This window comes from Planococcus citri, chromosome 3 (assembly GCF_950023065.1).
Source record: "Planococcus citri chromosome 3, ihPlaCitr1.1, whole genome shotgun sequence".
Classification (NCBI taxonomy): Eukaryota; Metazoa; Arthropoda; class Insecta; order Hemiptera; family Pseudococcidae; genus Planococcus; species Planococcus citri.
The window spans coordinates 66,773,671-66,797,406 of NC_088679.1; the positions used below are offsets into that span (position 1 = coordinate 66,773,671).

Below are 23,736 nucleotides of genomic sequence, written 5' to 3' on the forward strand. Positions count from 1 at the left end.
GAGAACTTTTGAAAATTACTGGAGCCTCCAAAACTTGAAAGTTCCCAAAATTTTATCAACAGGTTATAAATGGCGTTTTATGGAAAATTGATATTTCCAAAAAGTAGCTGGAATGCTTCAAAACCACTTGAATCCACCATACAGTCGACTTTATACCGTATTGAAATTAGTTGGCGTAGTAAATTTCGACTTTCCAACTCCATTTTTGATAGAATGTTGTGAAAATTTCAAGTTTCAAAAATCTATTGGAGGCTCCAGAACTGTTCAACACGGTTTGAAATAGTTTCCAATCGATTTGACAGGTCGAAAAAAGAGCGTATCTCAAATTTCAGCTCTCCACGTCAATTTGGTGAAATTTTGATCTTTTTCCCTCATTTTTGCCTCAACTTTGTTTTCAAAAATTCACTAAAAATCGAAAAAATCACTCGAGTAATTGAAATTTTGACAGTTGATAAATTTTTGCCCGTTCTTTCGATCTACCTTTGTACGATTTAAAAAATTTCGTGCATGTTCTATATTGGAACGCAAAATCTGCGATTTCGGCTGACCTGCCAATTAAAATGGCCACAATTCTGTAAATAGGGACACTTTTTTTTCAGGACAAGGGCTACAAATGTTCCTTAGGACTCCCCCTCTAAGAAAAAAGTTGCTCCGGAGGATCGACGAGGGGGGTGCAGTAGAGCCTAATGCGGGCCCTCCGACTAGTGGTAGAATTTTACCTAAGTACCGTCAAAGTCGACTGCCCATTCAGACACTTTTCCGGCCTTTTTTTGAAAACTGCTTCGAACTTTTATGGGAGTTTCCTAGTCGAGTTTTTAATTGCACGGTATCTACCGGAATTTTTTTTTTGAAAAAAAATCACTACTTTTTCACTACCTTTTTTCAACCAAATTTTCAGAAAGCTATCAACTGCCTCCCCCTCCCCCGCACACAAAAAATTGAAATCAAAATTATTTTAAAAAAACAAAACAAAAACAAAACAATGCAAATGAACGCATTACATACATAATCAGACAAGGTGTCTGACAAAATTTCAAAATAAAAAAGCAAGACTTTTATGCAGGACATTTTTTGAGCACTCGAAATTTCATAAGAAAAGAGAGCCAGGGGAGAGGCAAAATTTTACATTAGAATTTTTCGCTTTTCCAATCTCTTCAAAATTCCCAAGATTTTTTTCAAGCAAGCGGATCAAGGGCATGCCTAACAGGGGGTATCTCACCCCCTCTCTCAATCAGAAAATGTTGGCAAAAAGTTGCGAAAAGTTGGGAAATAGGAAAAAGTTGTGTTACCTGAGAAAATCAAAAAATTTTACCAAAAACCATAAATTTTCACTTATTGAATTATAAATTTTCAAAGCCTTTCAAAAATCTAAGCAAAAAAAAAAAGTTTCTTCATGCAGAGAGTTAATTTTTCTGATTCATACTTTGGGCATTTCTTGAATTTGAACAATAAGTTTGTCAGGTGGAAAAAGAGCCCAAGAGGCCAAGACTGCAACAAAATTCGACTCTGAACCATAAAATAATCCCAGAATCTGCTAATACATATGTACTATATCATAGAATCTGTGTAAGCAACAAGATAGTTGGAAATTCAAAAATCAGGAATCATTTTTGATAATGACACCAGGATTCTATACGAATTCTAAAACATCTGAAAGTCAGTACAAAATAGGAAAGGAATTGAACCAGAAAAATGTCCATTAAAAATTGATCAGAATTGAAAAATATTGTAAAATTGTCTGAAATTATGACTTTAGAACGCAAAATCATTTCGAACTGATTTCCAAAACTGAATAGAAATTTCATGCAAATCATTCTTACAAAACCCCGACAAACCAATTCATTTTCTGAACAAAATTTTCCATCTTTTACGGTTCAGATTCCCACCCCGTTCGATGAGAAGAAATGAATACATGCCCAGAAAAGCCAGCAAGGGGGGGGGGTCGTTAAAAATTCCACGACAATTTCAACATGGACGCGACGATAATACTCATATATACTTGGAAGAAGACGATATACAGCTAGAACGACGAAGAAAGATGGCAGTAAAGAAGATGCGGGAGAAGAAGAACGAGCATAAAGAAAAAATTAGAAATCGCGGAAGTACGTCGGATATAAGAGTTAAAAGGAAAGATTAATCCCGCTCCATTAAGGGACAAAACTGACAAGTTCGTTGTTCGCATTGCACCTCTCTCTTCTTGTGGACCGCGCTGCGCTGCTTCTGCTTCTGCTCCTGCTCCATCTCCATCGTCCTCGTCGTCGTATAATATTCGAGCGCAATTTTCCTAATGAACGTCACCCTCTGGCGACTATTTATATAAGAGTAAAAGAAGAGCAGCGGCAATCGTAGCTGCGGCTGCGACAGCGACGCTCACGACGGTGACGCGGGGTGGCTCGGCGTGCTTCTCTCGAAAATCCCAACCGTGTGCGCCGCGCCGCCGTCTTTTACATTCATGTCATTCCTTCCACAGCCCTTCGGCTTGAAAGCGAAATTTCGAGGCTGCGTGGTGGACCTGAAGCGTGTGAGAGAAAGACAGACGTATACAACAAGAGGAGGAAGAAACATTAAAAGAAAATGCGCGAGACCGATAACTCGGGCTACCGCTCGCTCTGCCCACAGCTACCACCATCGTAACTTCTTCGCACGATCGATAACGCTTTCTCTTTTCGTCCCTTTCTTCCTCCTTTTTTTTTCTCCCATCGTGGTGGCGTCTTCTCCTCAGCTATCTTCGAATTAAACTTTCACGCGCCCTATCTATTTGCGGTAGCCCACCTCACATCTCATCTTACTTTCATACTCGCTTTTGACCATTTTTTTTTCACTCTCCACCGCTCTTCTCTTCTTTCTGCAGCACACACCAGCCCTGTATCACACTAAATTATATTTTTCTTTTTACTCGAGCACATTTCGTTTTAATTTTTTCCTCCCTCCCCCTAGCCTGGCCTGGCCTTCATCCAACGACCAATGAAATCGCGTCTTCCTAGCGCACGGTATAAAGATCACGCTTCTTCGCATCGCATCGCATCGCATCCTCTTCACTCTCACTCTCTCACACACATACTCCATCACACTCTCGTCAACGATTCCGAATTTTTTACGCGTTTTTCGCCAAAACATTTCCCAGCAATTTTTTTCCCTTTCCCTTCCCTTCGCTAACGCTTTCGGCTACGAATTGTAATTTTATACGTTCCAAGGAGCAGCAGCTCGAGAAAAGAGTTCGAAGAATTCTTCTCGCCGGATATTTTTACCCGCGCTCAGTTTTGATTTATCGTTGGTAATTACGTAGAAAAACGTTTTCTCTTCTTATATGATTCGAATCACAAATAACCGCACAACGTCTCCCTTCTTAGCCCCTCGTCCACATCAAAAACTGTAAACCCGGCCACGCTATACCAATCGATTCGCACACGTGAAAATTTTACCGTATAACGTTGTTAATATTAGCGCAAATAATGCGAACGAGGTTCGAGAGACGTATTCACGGCGTTCCGGTTATGCAATTTTATTAACATCTTTTCCTTCTCCATTATTTTAAGGAATGTTTTGAAAAAACTTGGGTCGTTGCAAAATTTATCAACTATAATATTGAAATATTCTCAATTTTCAATATTAAGAATTTCCACTCCACTCTCTTCTCGTATAAATTCTTCTCACTGTGACAGTAACATCCTCGTAGGTAGGTTTAGGTATATACGCAGTTTCAAAAAAAAAAAAAAAAGGCAAATCTCTCAACTCTCACACACACCAGAAAATCGATTCAAAATAAAACTTTATATTCGTCACGAACGCCGAGATACGAGTAAAAACAAGAGCGTTGAATTTTTGCTTCTTTTATAAAAACTCAAAGGGGACCGCGAGTCTTTTTTTCTCATCTTTCCTTACGCTGTACTGTACCTATACTTACTATACTCGTACTTCGTTCGTATCCATTTTTCATGACGTATTCCCCCCTTTTTTTTGGCGTTTCCCGGAATAGGCTTATAATTCTTCCATCAGTACCACCATCTCACGTGTGCAATTTTAATCTAATCGAAGCTGGTAATCTTTCGGCGGAGTTTGGAAAAGGGCGAAAAGAGGAACGGGTGGGTTTTTTTTTTTTAGATATAAAGGTGTATTTGCAGCTACATAGAAGGAGTTTGAACGATATGAGATTGTTTTTTATTCGAGGTGAGGATATTTTTGTGGTGGGGATTTACGTATTCGGGATTAGTAATTAGAATTGCTGATCCAATTTATATTAATACGCCTAGGATTGGGCATATTTTTATTAAATTGGTTGAAAGTAGCATTTCAGGGGAAAATGAATGAGAAACAAATTTCATCTTTATTTACCACATTTAAATTCCACTTCAAATAATGAACATCTCAAAAATGCTAAAAATTTACTGCACGATAATGTCAATTATTTTCACTTTAATATTGCGTGTTTTTTTTTTTTTTTTTAATGTTTCAGTTTGGATGAGGGAAGGGATCGGATCAAAATGTTATAATTTTTTAGCAAAATTAAATTTTAAAAAATGAAAAGAAAAAGAAAATTCTGAAAGAAAGAGAGAATTTGGGAAAGATTTCAGAATTTTGTTTCAAAAATGGACAAAGCAGGGCTTTGGTGGAATCTTGATTAAAAAAAAGCAAAACTTCTAACAGGGAATTTTTTTCAAATGTTCTGGCGTAAGGAGAAGAACAAACGAAAAGCCGAGTCAAAATTCATTCAAGTCAAAGTTTCCTATTTTCAAAAATAATCAGAAAAAATGGGAAGGGGGAGTAGGTGATTCAAAATTCTGCAAGAAAAGCACAATTGAAAAAATGAAGAAAGCAAGATATTTTTGGCAAAAAAAAACAAATTTTTTTTTCTAAAAAGCAAGATTTACTGACAATTTTGAAAAAAAAAAAACATGCCACAAGCAGGAGCAGGGCAAAAAGCAGAGAAAACAAGAAAAGCAGTGCTGTTGAATGCCCTGTTGAATGAAAACATTATGGGTAAGCCTAACAAATCTATACTTTTTTACAATTCAACTCCAACAACTTCAGACCACTGGTACCTACCAACAAAAGACAAGAATTTTTCCAAATCAATCACAAGTTTTGCATAGAAACGAATAAACAAACATTTTCAAGTTTTTCCTCTTTCTTTTCTTCTTTCCTATCAACATTTTATTTTAAATAATGTGAAGAATGAACATGACACTTTTAAAAACCAACATCTGGATATTCAAAAATTAATTCGGAAAATTCAAGTTTTGCCCCCCCCCCCTCTACCATCTTTCCTAGCAAGTTTTGACTCAGTGACAAAAATGGATTCAGCACTCACAACCTAAATTTTAGTACTCAGTACTCGGTACAAAAATTAATAAAAATTTTGAGTTCTTTGTCTTCCTTTGAATTTTAATTTTACTCGAAATTACATAAAAAAGGATTCAGCATTTCTAAGAACCCAAATTTTGGTACCCAATACGACTAAAATTGATACCACATACAATAATTTGAAAATTTTGGATTTTATCAACCCCTCGTTAAAAAAAAAAAAATATGACTCAAAATGGTACCAAAAACAGATTTAGTATTTTCAAACGACCACACGTTGATAAAAATTTTTAGGTCCTCCTCTCTTCTTCTCAATGTTATATATACTTGAAATTTTATTCAAAATTGATACAGCTTCTCATGAACCCAAAAGTTACCAAATGCAACAATCCAAACATGTTGGTATTTTTCCTCTCCTCTATAATTTCAAATTTTGACTTGAAATAATTCATCGAAAAAAAATGCAGAACATTCTAAAGCTGTCTTATGTATGTACAATATTTTCTAATTTTTCACCCCTTAACATGTCGGGTTATACGGAGTCAAAACAAGGCGGAACAACATCAACGTCGCAACCTGGAATGTAAGAACTTTGTATCAAATTGGAAAACTTACAAATATAATTACAGAAGCCAGGAGATTACAAATTGACGTATTAGGAATAAGTGAGACCAGATGGACTGGAAATGGTAAATACTGGGTAGATAAAGATTATGAAATGATTTATGCTGGGAAAGACACACACAAACTAGATGTGGGTATATTGATACATACCAGAATCATTGATAAAATCAGCGCCATAATTCCAAAATCAGAGAGGATACTACTTGTGAGATTGGAGGTCAAGCCAAAACCAATCATGATAATTCAAGTTTATGCGCCAACAGTGGAAAGTAGTACAGTGGAAAGTAGTACAGCGGAAATCAACAACTTCTACAACAACCCAGAAGATGTGATGAGCTGCTCAAAAAACAACAATGTTGTGTTTTTGATGGGAGACTTCAATGCCAAAGTTGGGAATGATCATGGCAGCCAAGTTGGGGGGAGGTACGCACTTGGAGAGCAGAATGAAAGAGGTAAAATGCTTGTAGAGTTTGCAGAAAGACATGATCTAGTAATATGCAATAAGTAAGTACCTGGTTCAAACAGCATGCAAGAAGATTATACATACACATGGGTCAGTCCTGGATATCAAGTCAGAAACCAGATAGACTACATACTGTATGTAGGTACCTATCGTACTCTTAAAAGAAAGATTCAAGATCATAGTGAAGAACTGTCATACATATTGTCGTGCTGACTGTAACTCTGACCACATTTACCACAAGATATTGGCTGCAAAATGCCAGATAGTCTTGAAGAACCAGAAGAAGAGCAAAGAATAATACCAACAACTGAGCGGTACAGGTGAAAATTTAAGGAAGAATGACAAGAGGGAGGAAACGATTGGAGATGTTAACAACAAACTCACCAGCCAACTCTCTCTGTAAGACCCTGAAAGAAACTATCAGATACGCTAGAAACCAGCTAATATAGGTGGAAATATACGCTATCTCCAGTAAAGGAGTGTGACCACAACAACGAAATGCCCGGCTAGACCACTATTTCCTACCTTCCCTCCCCCACATTTGTTTTCTTGCTAATTTGAAAAAATTCAAAACTTGAATCACCAAAAAATTTTGATCATTGGAAAAAATTACTTATTTCTAGCATTATAAAATTGAAAGAAATTTGTAATTTCATCAAGAATGCACAAGCTTTTGCAATTCTGTTTACAATAAAACATGATCTTTTTCTATTTTCAAGTGTTAAACTAGATGATTCTTAGGATACGTAGTTCTCATTGAAAAAACAACTCATCTTCAAGTTCAATGCGACAAAATTCAAAAAATTCTGCAGCTGTTCTATAATTAAGTTGTGGCTTGTGGACAAGTAAAATCAACTTTGAAACAATTTTGAATATTTCTGTAGGACTTTTGGCAAGATATTTTTTTCCAAATGTTTTCAGGTGTGGTGGAGGGTGAAGGGCGGAAAGGGGTAAGAGTTTTATAATTGTCAAAGAAATTAAAGAAAAAGACGCAATAACTGCAATTTTTGAGGTTTAAACTCCATATTTTCATTATAGAAGCATGGGTACGATATACATACAAGGACCTCAAAACAAAAGTTTCAAGTACGCAAGGCATTCGTCAAACCCCATAGGAGCTTCAAAGGGGGGGTTCGGCCCCTCATTTTACAAAATTGGGTAATCTGGCTGTTCTTGGGGTCATTTTCACTAGAACAGGCACAGAAGCAAGACATCCTGATTACGATTACCAACTAACCATCATCCCCTCCCCCCCCCCAAAAAAAAAATAATTAAAACCGATTTATTTGAGTCTCGAACAAAAAATGTAGAAATGGTTGAAATCAAAATGCTCATACCTCTAAAGAAAATTCTTTCCAAAAAATATTGCCAAGAAATAACACATGATTGTAGCTCTTTCGTGTTTCCTTGAAAAGTCCATGAATTTGCATCATTTCAAAAAACTTTGAACATTGAAAACAGACAGTTTGAAATTATTAGGTACATCATGTACATTACCTTATGATAATTTATGAAAGGGTAAAGTACGTATCGGTAAGAAGGGAGAGGGGAAATGAAGGAGAAAAATCAATCCAAGAAGAAAACTTTAACTTACGTTGAATCGTAACGTAATTTTTATGATACTTGAAAAATTGATTATAGTTTCAACAGGATTACTATATTTTGAATGTTTTACTTATCTATAATTTTACTCCTTTAATGAAAGTTTCATTCGTTATCTTTAATTCTTTATAGATGTCCAAAAAATGTGACCATGATCAAATGCTTTCCCTCCTGAAGAAACTTAATATTCGAGTTCACCACAAATGGTAAGTAGAATAAAATAGTTCACTTAAAATGTCCAAAAAAATTCAGCGAATTTTAACCAAATTCAGCAGACACTTTCGTTTTGAGTTGAAAGTCACTCAAAAAAATTCTTAGCTACAGAGGTGCTCCTGGAGGAGAGATATGAGCCCTCAAAGAAAGAGCCTTTTCGAAAAAAACCGTGTTTTTTTCGCTCTAGCTCATATCCAACCTGTTTAGGGAAAAATGGTTCAGTCCCAAACGAAAGTATTTGAGATTTTGTGTCGATTTATGCTATTGCCGTCAAAATCCAAGATCACTTTTAGGCTTTCACTATCAGGTTGAAAATTTGCAAATTGCTTAGTTTAGGATAAATTCGTGTTTAGAAAATTTTTTGTTCGCGAAAATTCTGCATTAATTATGCCAAAATATTGACAGATATCATTTTGAAATAGGAGAAATATCATAGAACGCAGTGCTGCCAATTTTTCAATCATTATTGTCAATTTCAAAAAAATCGAAAAAATGTCACAAATTTTTGGCAGTTTTGACAGAACATTGGATTCTTCCTGGTAATTTAGGCCAAAAAACATACCATTTTTAGCACTTTCAGAAAAAAAACGAGAATCTTTTTGAGCAAATTTGCCAAAAAAAAATTTTGTGCAGGAATTTTGAAAAAAGTACCTACTTTTAAGGGAGCTATAAAGCCAAAAATCAATGCTTCTTAGATGTTTTTCAAAAAAACGTAGATTTTTCTAAGCAATTTTAGCAAAAATGAGCCAAAATTTTTTCTAAGAGGCTTTCAACTCAAAATGAATATCTCCGCTAAATTTGATCAAAATTCTTCAACATTTTTTTTCGCGATCCACCCAAATAGGCGTACTTAAGCACTGAAGTAGGTACCTATACTTTGGGAAATTCATCAACCACATATCCACAAACCGAGCAATATTTCGAGCACAACGCGAGTAAGCCAAAAAAAAAAAAAACCGAAGAGAGGAAAAAATCGGCAACTATTGACATAGTCGATAAAACGTACGGATGCTTAATTCGAGAAGTCTTTCGCTTATAAAGTAAACAACATTTAGAATGTACCATATTATGTACCGCTGTGTGTAACTCACTTACGGCAGGCCAGCTCAGTTTTTCTACCTACTTTGTAAAAACATAGAACGACCTTTTTCCAAATGTAAACAAAGGTCGCCATTTTTAGGTACGTCTAAAATTTAATTCTTCGAGTAGAGTAACGCGCGTTCGTTTATTAATAATTTAATAAATCGAACACAACGGCGAACTGTGACCGCCCTAAAAATAAACAAAACGACAGCGAAATGTGCCCCGGCGTACAAAAACAATGAGCCTTTTACGTCAACGACGACGACCAACGTGCTTATTTTAAATTGATTCGTTGCGTTCGTTTATTTTTTTTCTTCATTTTTTGGCCTAGTACATATAGAAAGAAAAAAAAAGAAGAGAGCTAGTTTCGATTCGACACGTGAAATTTTCCAACCTCATAATTCATCTTTTTATCACGCAAACGTTCATCAACCCTGTACTCTGAGCTCTGCGGTCGGCTGTAACGCTATCTAAATCACATGTAAAAAGTCCCCAGTTACTACATTCCAATTGGGACTCGCTGTAAGTCAATTTTTCATCAGTGTTTCACTATTCCCACTTCCCACAACCCCGAAATCAACGTTTACGAATACGTGTTTGGTGGCAGATTTTTCTCCTGCACCAGCATGAACGCCAACGGAACAGATATTTCTTCTACTGTGTGGTTTTGTTTCCACTTCTACGATTATATTTCGGTTCCGGTTTTGTATTATACACCCAACGTACGAGCAAAAAATATACTCCCAGTTCCTTTTCCGTTTTTACTTTCGGTGACCACTGACCAGTGTAAAAGTACAGGGGTATTGATCTTCGAGAGAGTTACACATGATGTATGGATGAAAATTACACCTAGTTTTACAGAGAGGCCCCGGACTCGAAAGGGATGTTCGACAGAACACGAGTAACAATGTGAAACTAATTGTTCAAATTTTATGAGTTTGAGGGTTTCGAACATTTCTTCATAGGAACAATAGTACAATAAAAATATTACAGGTATCAAGTCAAAAACTTACATGATTTTGTGATGCAACGATCAGAATTTCTCTCCCTGGAATCCTGCAACATTAAAAAAAAAACAAATATATTAGTTCCATCAAAACCGCATACAAATTTTCAAAAATCATCAACGCTTCGACATTATCGAAATAACCAAATTATACAATAAATCTACTCAACGCCATTGAAAAAAAATTCAACCCCGACACAAAAATAAAACCGAGCTTATTCAGCAATAAAGAAAAAAAAATCTGACCCTATTTCAATTCTAGCAACTACCGAGCCTAAAAAGACTATTACCTGGCGACCATCATCGTAGAATTTTAACCTCTTCGCAGCTTCAATTGTTGGACAAAAAAAAATACCTTCTTAAAAATGGAAAACTAATGGAATTTCCTTGTAGGAAATTTAATTCCGGACGAGTTTGAAAATTGTGAAAAAAATTTTAAAATTACATTTCTACGAGTCGAGTTTTATTTTATTTTTTTCTCAGCTTTCTCTCCTGTAAGTATATAGTCAAAAGTCAAGGTAATGCGAGTTCAAATTCGCAATATAAATCGATATGTCTGCCAATTACGTGGGCGTATCGGTGGTCTTTTTTCTCTACATGCTATTGTGGTAAGTTGAAAAAAGTGTAGGATTTCGTAATTATTTATCTCTCTATTTTTCACGTCTTCACCTTTTCTCGTCTTTTTTCTCCTCTAATGGAGAATCGAGCTTTGAGGCAATTTTTGGTAATTAATGGAAAAGTAGTTTAATTAAAGGGTTTAATTTTTTATCTAAGGGATTGAAATTGTTGATTTTGGTGGATTTGGCCTCCGGATATAGGAACATTTTTATCGAAGAAGAGCGAAAAAAGGATTCTTCTTTTCTCAATTTTCAAGATATGCCTACAATAAATAATATTTTTCAAAGTTGAAAAAAACATTGTACAATGAAACAGGCGAAAAAGGAATTGAAAATAATTAAAACTGAATGCAATTATTATTAAAAAAAAACAAGAGAAAAAGAAACTCCGCTGAATTTAATCAATAATTTTAAAGAAATGAATAAAATTGTCGTTAACTGAGGTATATACGTAGAGAACACATTTAGGAGGGGAGGGGAGGGGGAAGTAATCATTCCTGTCCACTTTAGGAGAACCTCTGGCAATTATTTTCATCAATTGTGTATTTGTTTATGCTTCCTGAAAGAATTGCCCTTCGTTATCAACTATTTGAGATAAGAGAAAAACATTTGGAATTTCAAAAGTCTTAATAGATGAAAGATGAAGCCTTTTGAAAAAATAACTAGGTACTTAGACTTACCAGGATGGCTCTAATATCCCTTTTTTGTGCTCTCACTCTCTAAAATTGTTGGATTTTATGATAAAATAATTCCTAATGTTTTCTCCAAACTATGGAGAAAAGTCGTACTGTAACCCCCCCCCCCCCCACTACTGTTGAAAATAAAAGCAAAGTTTTGTGATGATTTACAGGGTGCCCAGAAATATCGAGTACCCCTAAAAAAGTTTTCTACTAAATACTTTGGTTGGTCACAGTGAATGATAATAATGATAGCACATGATTGGTTGTTGGACTGGAGAGATAACATTCCACCAATCATATGCAGCTATTTCACGTTGCCAACCTATATTTTTAATGAAAAACTTTTTTAGGGGTACTCAATATTTCTGGGCACCCTGTATATGACCAGTAAGTATTTTTGGCGATTTTGACTTATTGTTTTAGGGGTAACTAGTTTCTTCTTCCTTATAGAAAAGTAATTCCAGAATCCTCAGAAAGTTTGATTATTGGGCTGGTTTGGAGCACTCCTAATGATGGACGTAATGCATGGTTGCTGATTGGAGTTAATTTCATTAGGTCAGTTTTGGAAGCTACATATATTGTAAACAATGGATCCATAGTCCATTATTGATTGCAGATAGCTGACATAGATTTTTAACAAAGACTTTCTATCTGCTCCCTAGGCAGTATGGCCGAGTTTTATAAGTACCTAGGTTTAAGGTGTTGTTTGATCTCTGCTTGATTGTGTTGATGTGCGGTTTCCAATTCAATTTTTTTTTCAAGATGTAAGCCAAGGAATTTATGGTGCTGGACATTTTTGATTCGAGTTCCATATACAGTAAAAGCTTGTTATAACGCTCTTCAAGGGACTGGAGAAAAAGAGCATTGTAAGCTGAAGCGCGTTATAACTGAAAGTCTCATTTTAACGCTAATTAGCGTTATACCGCGAATTCTCGTTTTAAAGCAAGAAAAGCGTTATAAGGGAAGTGGAAACGTGAACTTTATTTTGAATTTTAACAACTGTTCCAGTTGGAAATAGAAAAATCTGAAATTTTATTTTGATTTTGAGGTCTGCGATAATAATATAAATGATTTTTTGGCAAAATTTTGCCATAAAAGTTTTTTTTTTGCTTTTTTAAAAATCAAAACTTCAAAAATTGCAAAAAAAAACTGTTGCTGTGGCCAAAATTGTCAAAAAGTGATAATTTTTTACACATGAGTAAGCTTTTTTTTTTGCAAAAAATTGGGTTCTTGTTGTTAAAATTATGAAAAAAATGTGATTTTTCCTGAATTTTATAGCGTTAAAACGCAATTTATAATTGCTTATGAGCATTATATTGCGATTAATTTTACATTCCTTTAAATGGCGATGTCAAGGGACCGGAAGAAATCAGCATTATAACGAAATCAGCGTTATATCCGAAAGCGTTATAACGAGCTTTTCTGTAGCTGCAGATCATCAGGGAATGTTCCTCTTTTATGATGGAAATTTATGACCAGTGTTTTATCAGCAGAGAAATGGAGACCTTGCTAGTGATCCACTTTTGCAGATGGTTTATGGTATGCTGGAGTATGATCTCAATTTGGGTTATGGAGGAACCTCTAAGGTATACATGCAGAGATCATCTGCAAACAATGAGTATAGTCCACTGGTTTTTTTATTTGCTGTTGGATATCGTTTAGTGCTACTATAAATGCAGGAGGGCTAGCAACTCCGCCTTGAGGTGATCCTATTTCTTGATTAAAGCAGCTAGAAAGTACTGTTCCAATTCAAATTCTAAATGTGCGATTGCTGAGGAAGGCATCAATGAAAAGAGATAGATTCCTATGAATTGATGGTTGCGCAAGGCTTTCATTTCTTGTCTTCTTTGGTATCTGATCAAAGGCTTTCTCTACATTGAAGAAAACACACACAGTGAATTGGCACATGGTGAAACCATCCATGATTTCCTGTTGAAGTTTGAGCAAGTGGTCCAAAGTAGAGTAATTTTTTCTAAAACCACACTGCTTTCTATCAAGAACACCATGTTCTTCCAAGTAATTCATTAATTAAGTGGTAACAAACTAGTCTTTCAAGTATCTTGCACAGTACAGAAGTTAATGCAATAGGCCGGTATAGCTGCTGGGATCAAGAAGCGATTTTCCAGGTTTTAGTATTGGAACAACATAGGACTGCAACCAATTCTCTGGAATTTTGTGAGTTCTCCAGATTTCGTTGAAAAGATTCAGGATGATTTGGAGATTTTTAGAATTCATGTGTTTCAACATTTCAGCATGAATATTGTCTCGACCAGGTGACGAGTTCTTTGTAATTTCAACAGCATTTTTCAACTCTGCCAGAGTAAAGTCATTACTATATTCAGGATGTTCATTCTGTTCTTCAACAACTCTCCCAGCCCAAAATTCTTCAAAAAAAAACCTTTTCAAGAAAAATATTTTTTGATCTTCCAGTAACGTTGGCCCCCTTATACAGAAGTTCTCAGCATCCTAAAGTTGAAAAGGTTGAAAAAAGATGAAAAAAATTAAATAGGCCCATGCTTTTCAAAATTCCTCTGCATACCTAATTCGATAAGCATGCAATCATTTTTTAGAAATTTTTGGTGGCTCAAAACCACTTTTCATCTCCGGGAGGGGGGGGAGAGACTCCAAACCATTGAATCATGCTTTTCTGCTTAAAATGGACCAAAACAATGGATTAGAGCGTATCAATGCGAACATTTCAACTTTTTTAATTTTTCTTATTTTTTGAGCAGGCTCAAATTCCACTTTGGTAGCAAGTTAAGGAGAGGAGGGGATGTAAATTTTTCTCATTTTTTGCAACTCAATTACAAGATGAAGGGCTAAAATTTTTAGCCAATTTTTCTGGGAATGATAGAATTTTCAAAACAAATATCACTAGTTCAAATAAGGGACATTCCAATAATGATTACAGTGATTGAACAAACGCCTCAGAAATTAAATTGGATCATTTTTTAAAATTTTGAATCAGCATTTCACGTTGTTTTTCGAAAAATTTGACCTCTTTAGAAATATTTTCAGCAATGCTATCAAGATGATAAAAAAAAATAACTGTCATTTGTTTTTTTGTTTTTTTTACTGATTCGGGCAATTTTTCAAGTGTTTTTTTATAACAACTTCCCCCCCCTTCTACTTCCTCTGAAAATCCGTTGAACGCTCTATGAGTTGAACAGCTGGCGGAACTCGAAAATGGGGTACCTACAAATACAATTTAAGCCTTTCGCCTCGACTGAGTCGCCAAAAATTGAGGAATAAGTTGCAGCGTGCGCTTGAAATTTCCGTTGATGGTATATTTTTTTGGCTTCTCTTTCGACTCACCTTCGTTTGTCGGGTCCAACAATTTTTTTGGGGTTTTTTGAAATCGGCAATAATGACAAAAATATTGATACCAGTCACCACTGCTTTCCAAAATACTTCCCTATTTCCAAAAATAATATTTTTCGATGTAAGGTAACATTTTTAAGACACGAATTTACCTATAATAAGTAATGAGTGATTTGCAAATTTTCAACTGCTTAGTGGAAAATTAAAAGTGGTCTTGGATTTTGACGGTAATGGCCTAGGTCGACGCAGAATCTCAAATGTTATCTTTTGGAACTGGTACATTTTTTCCAAAACAGTTTGGGTGGGGGTTGGAGCAAAACACCTTGGTTTTTATTTGAAAATGCTCCCTCATCGAGGACCCATATCTCCCCTTCAGGGACATTTTCGGAGCTAAAATGTTTTCTAAGTGATCTACAACCCAAAATGAGGGCTTCTACTGAATTTTATCAAAATCCTTCGACGTTTTTTTCGCGATCCATCCTAATGCAGGGCTATATGCTAAAACAAATCTGTATAGATATGACATATGACTTTTGGAATGAATTTTTATCATCTCTCCTCCTCGTGTATATTTTCAAACTCAAACCGATACAAAATGATTCAATTTTCCAAATTCATAACGCTGGACATTTCAGTTTTTGAGAATTCAAACCGTCGCTCGTCGATACAATTTTCGAAGAAAAATTGCCTGATACGAAAATATGCCCGGCTTATACGTATGAAAATTAATCATAATAAAGTTTGTTTGCGTTAAGAAGACTGTGTAATATAGCGAGTGGGTTAGAAATGGTGATCCACGGGCTGATGGCGATGTCGGTTTTATAAGAAAAAGCCGGGCATATCGTCGGTTTAGCAGGGAAAATCCGACATTTTGAGGATTTGTGACGTTTCAACACGTATAAATTACAGACACGCAAACGTCGTGGCGACTCGCTTTACGAATGGGCTTTATTACAACCAAGAAGGAAACTTCTTTAAATGAATATCTTGAACGAGGCAACGATGGGGGGGCTGGGGTGGTGCGCAAACCGAGGGAAAATGGACGAGTGGGTGAAAAAGCTGTCCAGTTCGGCGATGAGGCAAAGCGTTGCACCGCCATGCCTTTCGCTTCGTTCGCGTCGTTGTTTTTGAGGTGAAAGTCGAAAATATACGAGAACGGACTAATAAAATATCCTCCCTGCGACCGACATCGTCTTCTCCGCCGCCGCATCCACACGTCGCTAAAGCACCGGAGAATACAATAATGATCGCACACCGCCGCTATCATATTTTTCATATAAGTTTTTCTTTTAACTTAGCTTCCCGGTAACAACTTTCGTATTATAAACGCGTAACTATATTTCAATGTTTTCTCTTCTTCTTCTTCTTTTTTTTCTTATTTTTATTCCGCTTTCTTTCTTCTTCGTCTTATATATGTACTCGTATTCTGTTCTGCTTCTCAGCTTCTCTTCTCGTTCGTATCGCCATATTTTCTTCTATCCGCTGGGCCCTGCGCCTCGCCGCGCCTTCTAAACCCCTATATACGATTTCTGTCCGTCAAAAATTTTTATTATCACTTGCTCGCTTTTCGCAGCGTTTTTCCCTTAATTAATCGCACGTTTGACTTAAGTTTTGGTAATTTTATTTTCTTCCTCGGTTCGCATCTTTCATTATTCTTTCGAGCATGCGAGTATTTTTCTAGCACGTTTCACTCTCGTGTGAGTGTAAAACCGTATACGCTGCTTCGCTATATACGAAATATACAATCTGCGAGCACCTTATCTCCCTGATGAACTCGTATCTTCTTTATTTATATCAACACGTTGATTATCACCGGAGAGACGTGTTGTGTCGATTAACAAAGTAAAAAGAAAAGAATAGCGAATACGAATATAGAGAATTCATTCTCATAGATGGAAGAACTCCTCTCATTTCTCGTCTCAAATCATGCTGAACCAATAATTCAAATCGTTGAAATATAGTTTTTAATGTTTATTTTTTGTCTAAAAGACTTAGTCCGGCATATGACAATAGGAGTAATTGCACCCCCCCCCCCCCCGCCGATCCTCCGGGACAACTTTTTTCTTAAAGGGGACATCCTAAGGAACATTTTAAAGCAAACTTGCCAAAAAAAAAGTTGGCCTTACTTACAAAATGGCGGCCATTTTGATTGACAGGTCAGCCGAAATCGCAGGTTTGCGTTTTAACATAGGACTTGCACAAACTTTTTCAAACTTTACAAAGGTAGATCGAAAGATCATGCAAAAATTTATCACCTGTCAAAATTTCAAGTGCTAAAGTGCGTTTATCGATTTTTGGTGAATTTTTGAAAATCCAATTTAGGCCAAAAATGAGGGAAAAAATCAAAATTTTACCAAATTGACCAAGAAAGCTGAAATTTGGGATATACCCTATTTTCGACATGCCAAATCGATTGGAAACGGTTTCAACCCGTTTAGAGCAGTTTTGGAGCCTCCAGCAGATTTTTGAAACTCAAAATTCCCACAAAATTCCATCAAATTGGAATTGTAAAGCTGAAATTTATTCTAAAAACTAATTTCAATACGCTAGGAAGTACTGCAGGTGAATTTCAAGTCGTTTTGGAGCCTCCAGCGACTTTTTGAAAATTCCTGATGCCTCCAGCAGATTTTTGAAACTTTAAATTTTCACAAAATTTCATCAAATGGAGATGGAAAGCTGAAATTTACTCTTTTCTCCAATTTTAACACCCCCTGAAAACGACTTCTGGTGGATTTCAAGTCATTTTAGAGCCTCCAACGACTTTTTAGAAAATTACTGGAATCTCCAGTGCATTTTTGAAACTTGAAATTTCCCCAAAATTTCATCAAACCAAGATGGAGAGTTGAAATTAATTCTGCAAACTAATTTCAATACGCTACGAAGTTGACTGCTGGTGAATTTCAAGTCGTTTTGGAGTCTCCAGGAACTTTTTGAAAGGTTGTATGACGTTTTTTTGGAAAATTGAAATTTCCTAAAAGTGGCTGGAAGCTTCAAAACCCTTTTGAACCCACCATGTAGTCTGCGAAGTAAATTCCAGCTTGCCAACTCCATTTGATAAATTAATGTTGGGGAAATTTCAAGTTTCGAAAATCTGCTGGAGGCTCCAGTAATTTTCAAAAAAGTCACTGGAGGCCCTAAAATGACTTGAACCCACCTGAAGTCGTCTTCAGAGGGTGTTAAAATTGGAGTGTAGAGTAAATTTCAGCTTTCCATCTCCATTTGAAGAAATTTTGTGAAAATTTAAAGTTTCAAAAATCTGCTGGAGGCTCCAGTAATTTTCAAAAAAAGTCGCTGGTGGCCCTAAAATTTCTTGAACCCACCTGAAGTCGTCTTCAGAGCGTGTTGAAATAGGAGTATAGAGTAAATTTCAACCTGCCATCTCCATTTGATGAAATTTTGTGAAAATTTAAAGTTTCAAAAATCTGCTGGAGGCATCAGGAATTTTCAAAAAGTCGCTGGAGGCTACAAAACGACTTGAAATTCACCTGCAGTACTTCGTAGCGTATTGAAATTAGTTTTTAGAATAAATTTCAGCTTTACAATTCCAATTTGATGGAATTTTGTGGGAATTTCGAGTTTCAAAAATCTGCTGGAGGCTCCAGAACTGCTCTAAACAGGTTGAAACCGTTTCCAATCGATTTGGCATGTCGAAAATAGGGTATATCCCAAATTTCAGCTTTCTTGGTCAATTTGGTAAAATTTTGATTTTTTCCCTCATTTTTGGCCTAAATTGGATTTTCAAAAATTCACCAAAAATCGATAAACGCACATTAGCACTTGAAATTTTGACAGGTGATGAATTTTTGCATGATCTTTCGATCTACCTTTGTAAAGTTTGAAAAAGTTTGTGCAAGTCCTATGTTAAAACGCAAAATCTGCGATTTCGGCTGACCTGTCAATCAAAATGGCCGCCATTTTGTAAGTAAGGCCAACTTTTTTTTTGGCAAGTTTGCTTTAAAATGTTCCTTAGGATGTCCCCTTTAAGAAAAAAGTTGTCCCGGATGATCGGCGGGGGGGGGGGGTGCAATTACTCCTATTGTCATATGCCGGACTAACTTGAGCTTTTTCTGAATCTAAAAATGATTTTTTTCCAAAATTTCAAATTTGCAACTTTATTAATTTGAACAAACAAGTCTGTTAATTCTACAAAAAAATTAAATATATTCAGGACCATCCCATTACAGGCCCAAGTACAAAGCTACCTGGAGTCATACCTTACCTTAATAGGTAGTTATCCTTAAAGGGTTGTATGTAATTCAACGTAACCCTTTCTCTTCGAATGAACGTTAGATTAGAATATCACAAGGCGGAGCTTGGAGATGTTTTTTTATTCGCGAGGTGATTTAAATAGAAGGGTATTTTTTAACTCGAGCGAACCCTATCACATGGCAGGTTTTTTTTCACCCTTTCGATTCGACGAGATGGGGTTAATATATGCGCAGCGGTTACACGAAGATGATTGGTTGATTTGAATATTTCCTTTCTCGACTTGGGGTGTTTTGAAGAGCTCGTGAAAATAGTCTGATGACGAGCAATATGTACCTACATACTTATCTGAATATTGCACGCTGAAATCTACGTATACAATTTTTGTTTTCTCTTTCGAATACTTTTTTGGAGGGGTTATTTTTATGCGACTTTAAGAAAATACACTTAGGTAGTGCTTAGACTTATGTCCTCAGAGGTATTTGTAAGAAACTGGAGACAATGTAATAGAATGATACGTTTCATAACCATGATTGCGTATAAAAATATGGATTATATCAAGGTCGTTAAACTGAATGATACCTATAAATATACTCGGTTGATATTATTATAAAAATTTTACCCGTTACCCTTTTTTTCTTCTTCTTGTTTCTCCATTAGAGCTCATAAAAAATGTAAAAAGTAAAAAATTGGTCTTGCGCTATTGATATTATTTTAAAGGTCGATGGTCTGAAAAAGCAAGTTTTTACTTTCATTTTTTACTTTCAGTTTTCGTTCGAGTATTCGTCCTGCAGTTTTCACGTGGCGATGGTATTTTGTTTCACTTCGCGTTGAAAGGGAAGACGAAAAAGTGCTGCGAGAAAAAGACAGTTTCTTTATTTTCAAAATTTTCTCGAATTTTGATAAAAGTTCATAATTTTAAAACAAAAGTGGAAAAAATGGAAAATATTTTTGATTCGTTTAGTGAAAAAATCACCTATTTCGATCAAAATTTAGTAAATAGATGGGTAATAAATTACGCTGGATGAAAAATTCTTTTAAAATTTTCAAACTATTTGGTACCGCTGCAGAAAGTTGCCTTCAGGAGTCTCAAACTGACTGTAGTGAACTCCTAGAGATTTGCATCTTATTTTAAATCCTTTTTTAATTCCAAAAAAATTGAAAATCTTTTATTTTTTTATTTTTTTCAAATTTAAAAAAAACAGAGTGTGACGAAAATGAGTAAAAATAACGTCAACATTTTTTTTAAAAAAGGACAGTTTTTTGTACAAAAAATTCTGAAAAAATATACGTTGTAAATCCAGATGAGATACACAATTACCTATTATATTTTTTTATGATTGCGCCGCTGATGGAAGTTACCCAAAATGCGCGTTTTGGCCAGAAGATGTCGCTTGAAAAAATTTCAAATAATTCCATAAATAAACCTTGAGTGTCCAATATTCCTCCAAGTTTGAAAAAAAATCGGCTGATAACAACTGCCAAAGTAGAAAATTTTCAATTGAAATTGCAATTTCAGCCCATTTGAAGGGGATAGTGGTGATTTGGCGGTCTAAAAATTTTTATGTCAGAGCTTTTGGAACGTAAGGAACGATTTACGCTGGTTGGTTTCAAAATAATGAAAAAAATTGTTTATATGTATAATTTGATCTACTCTGTTGTGGGCCTATTCAACTTTTGGATCACATTTTGATAACTTTCATTTCATCCAAAAATCCATCAAGAAACGCTGTACTCATGTTTTGATCGTGCTTTGGTGTGAAGGGAACCTCTTGATCTCTCGGATTTCAATTTCGCCAATTTTCATCCAAGCAAGAGGGAGGCGGGGTGAATTTCTTGAAAAAATCACTCCAAAAATTGCCTGAATGAGTGAAAACCCCAAATGGACACATATTTAATTTCAATCATTTTAATAGCATTGCTAAAAATATCTCAAAGAGCTCAAATCTTTCAAAAAACTATGTGAAATTCCGAAAATCATTTCAAAAAATTTCAAAATAAAAAATGAGCCAATTAGGTCATTCACCTGTCAATTTGGTTTTCCTAGGTCTAGGTCGTCTGGCTTCCTGTCCGTTCTCTCGAGGTCATTGTCTTCCCATCAGACCTCTTGACCTAATTGACCCATCTGCCTAGCTTCTCAAGGTTGTCTGCTTTCCTTTCTGTCCTATCAAAAGGTAATTGACCCCTTCAATATGACTTTCCAAGGTCGTCTGATTGCATTTCGGACTAATTAAGGCAATTGACCCGGCACTGTGACATCCTAAGGTCGCCTGACCTCTTAAGATCGTTGGTTCGTCTCCCTGGCTTCTCAAGGCCACTGACCCGTCTGGCTGGCTTCTAAAGGTTATCTGCCTGTCTGTCTGTCCGAGCTCTTACAAGGGAACCTCTTGAGGTATCCGCTTCCGATTTGAACGGGACCGTGATTTCTGGAAAGAGCATGTTCTAAAACTCCCAAATCCAAATTTTCAGTTGCCCAAGTTTATTTTTAGATTTTTGACGAATTTTTGAAAATTCAAAATTCACTATTTTGGTGATTTATGCTTTTTTTAAAAAAAGTACGTACTTGATCAGTAAAAATGTTCAAAATAAGTCCTAAAACTGATATTAACCCCCCCCCATCCAAATTTCGCCATTTCCAGCCATTCTGGAGCCTCAAGCGCTATTTTTAAATTTCTCCAGAATTTTGAATTTGCTCCAGAAGGCGTGAATATGAAGTTGGGCAGCTCAAAATCGAGTTGTGTGTTATACTCGATCTGTTTAACGAGTTTATCCACATTTGAGTCGGTTTTGAAAGGGACACTTCAAGAGTGGTTTTTTGACCAGCTTTTTTCATAATTAAGTAATAAGAAATCCAAAACAATCAAAATTTTACTGTTTGTGAGGAAATTTTTGAAATTTGCGCGAATCGCTGTATTTCGTCCACAACAAACCCCCTGAGGCCGAGTTCCGCCATTTCCAGCCATTCTGGAGCCTCCAGCGTGATTTTTAAATTTCTCCAGAATTTTTAATTTGCTTCAGAAGGCGTGAATATGAAGTTGGGCAGCTAAAAATCGAGTTGTGTGTTATACTCGATCTGTTCAACGGGTTTATCCACATTTGAGTCGGTTTTGGGAGGGACACCTCAAGAGTGGTTTTTTGACCAGCTTTTCTCATAATTAATAAGAAATTCAAAAAAATCAAAATTTTACCGTTTGTGAGGAAATTTTTGAAATTTGCGCGAATAGCTGTATTTCGTTCTCAAAAAACCCCACGAGGCTGAGTTCCGCCATTTTCAGCCATTCTGGAGCCTCCAGCGCGATTTTTAAATTTGTCCAGAATTTTTAATTTGCTCCAGAAGGCATGAATATGAAGTTGGGCAGCTAAAAATCGAGTTGTGTGTTGAGTATACTCGATCTGTTCAACGGGTTTATCCACATTTGAGCCGCTGGTCAAAAAACCACTCTTGAGGTGTCCCTCCCAAATCGGCTCAAATGTGGATAAACTCGTTGAACAGATCGAGTATAACACACAACTCGATTTTTAGCTGCCCAACTTCATATTCACGCCTTCTGGAGCATATTCAAAATTCTGGAGAAATTGAAAAATAGCGCTGGAGGCTCCAGAATGGCTGGAAATGGCGAAATTTCGATTTGGGGGGTTATTATCAGTTTTAGGACTTATTTTGAACTTTTCTACTGATCAAGTACGTACTTTTTAAAGAAGAGCATAAATCACCAAAATAGTCAATTTTGGATTTTCAAAAATTCGCCAAAAATCGAAAAATGAACTTGGGCAGCTGAAAATTCGGATTTGGGGGTTTTAAAACATGCTCTTTCCAAAAATCGCGATCCCGTTCAAATCGGAGGCGGACACATCAAGAGGTTCCCATCCCTTGTTAGGTTCATTGACCCTTCAATATGGATTCCAAAAGTTTTCTGTCTGCATACCAGACCTATAAAGGTCATTGACCCGTCTGCACAATTTTTACCAAAAGCAGGACTTTGTGACTGTAACGCTGAAAAGGAAATGTAACCAGTTGGAAGAGAATAAAAAAATGAATGTTTTCGTAAATTATTATCCACTTATTGATATTACTCGTATTGTATTTTTTCTTTTCTTTTTTTCATCAAGAAAGTAGAGCCAAGATCGGGAATAGTTGAATTTCTGACAATTTTTTCAGAAAGGAATTTGAATATATATTTTTGTCTTTCATAGTCATCAACGTACGTACTTCATTTTCTTAATTTTTCATCACAATTTAACGAGTCTAAAGCTTAAGGAAGGAAAACATCCCACGAAACCGAAAAAAAAACGACAACAAAATAGGAAAATTCAGCCACCTTAGGTCGTACGCTAGATCTGCTACTTCGACGTTTTTTTTCCTTTTTTTTTTCATCTTACTTTTTACATTCCCTTTACACTGAGAGCGTCGTCGTCGTGTTCGGTGTAACGTACTCGAATATAAATACATTATTAAGAAGAGAAAACGCAAAAGTAAACGTTGTCCGGCAATGGGTATAAGAAGACGTCCTTTAGAGAGAGAAAATTTTTAGTATGTGAAATATCTTTCGTCAATTCTGTACTCAGTCCCTGAAGAGAAAGCAACTTTTTCTAAGGGATAGGCAACCCACAGGGGCCGAT

General features: G+C 36.0%; 1 long non-coding RNA gene across 2 annotated transcripts in view; it reads right to left on the bottom strand.

Moving 5' to 3' along the window:
- Positions 1-10,288: 10,288 nt before the first annotated feature.
- LOC135838392 (uncharacterized) overlaps positions 10,289-23,736 on the bottom strand; it is a 221,780-nt gene continuing 208,332 nt past the window's right edge. For both annotated transcript variants that reach the window (XR_010557401.1, XR_010557400.1), the window contains exon 8: positions 10,289-10,342. This is a non-coding gene — a long non-coding RNA (uncharacterized LOC135838392). The remainder of the gene's footprint in view (positions 10,343-23,736) is intronic.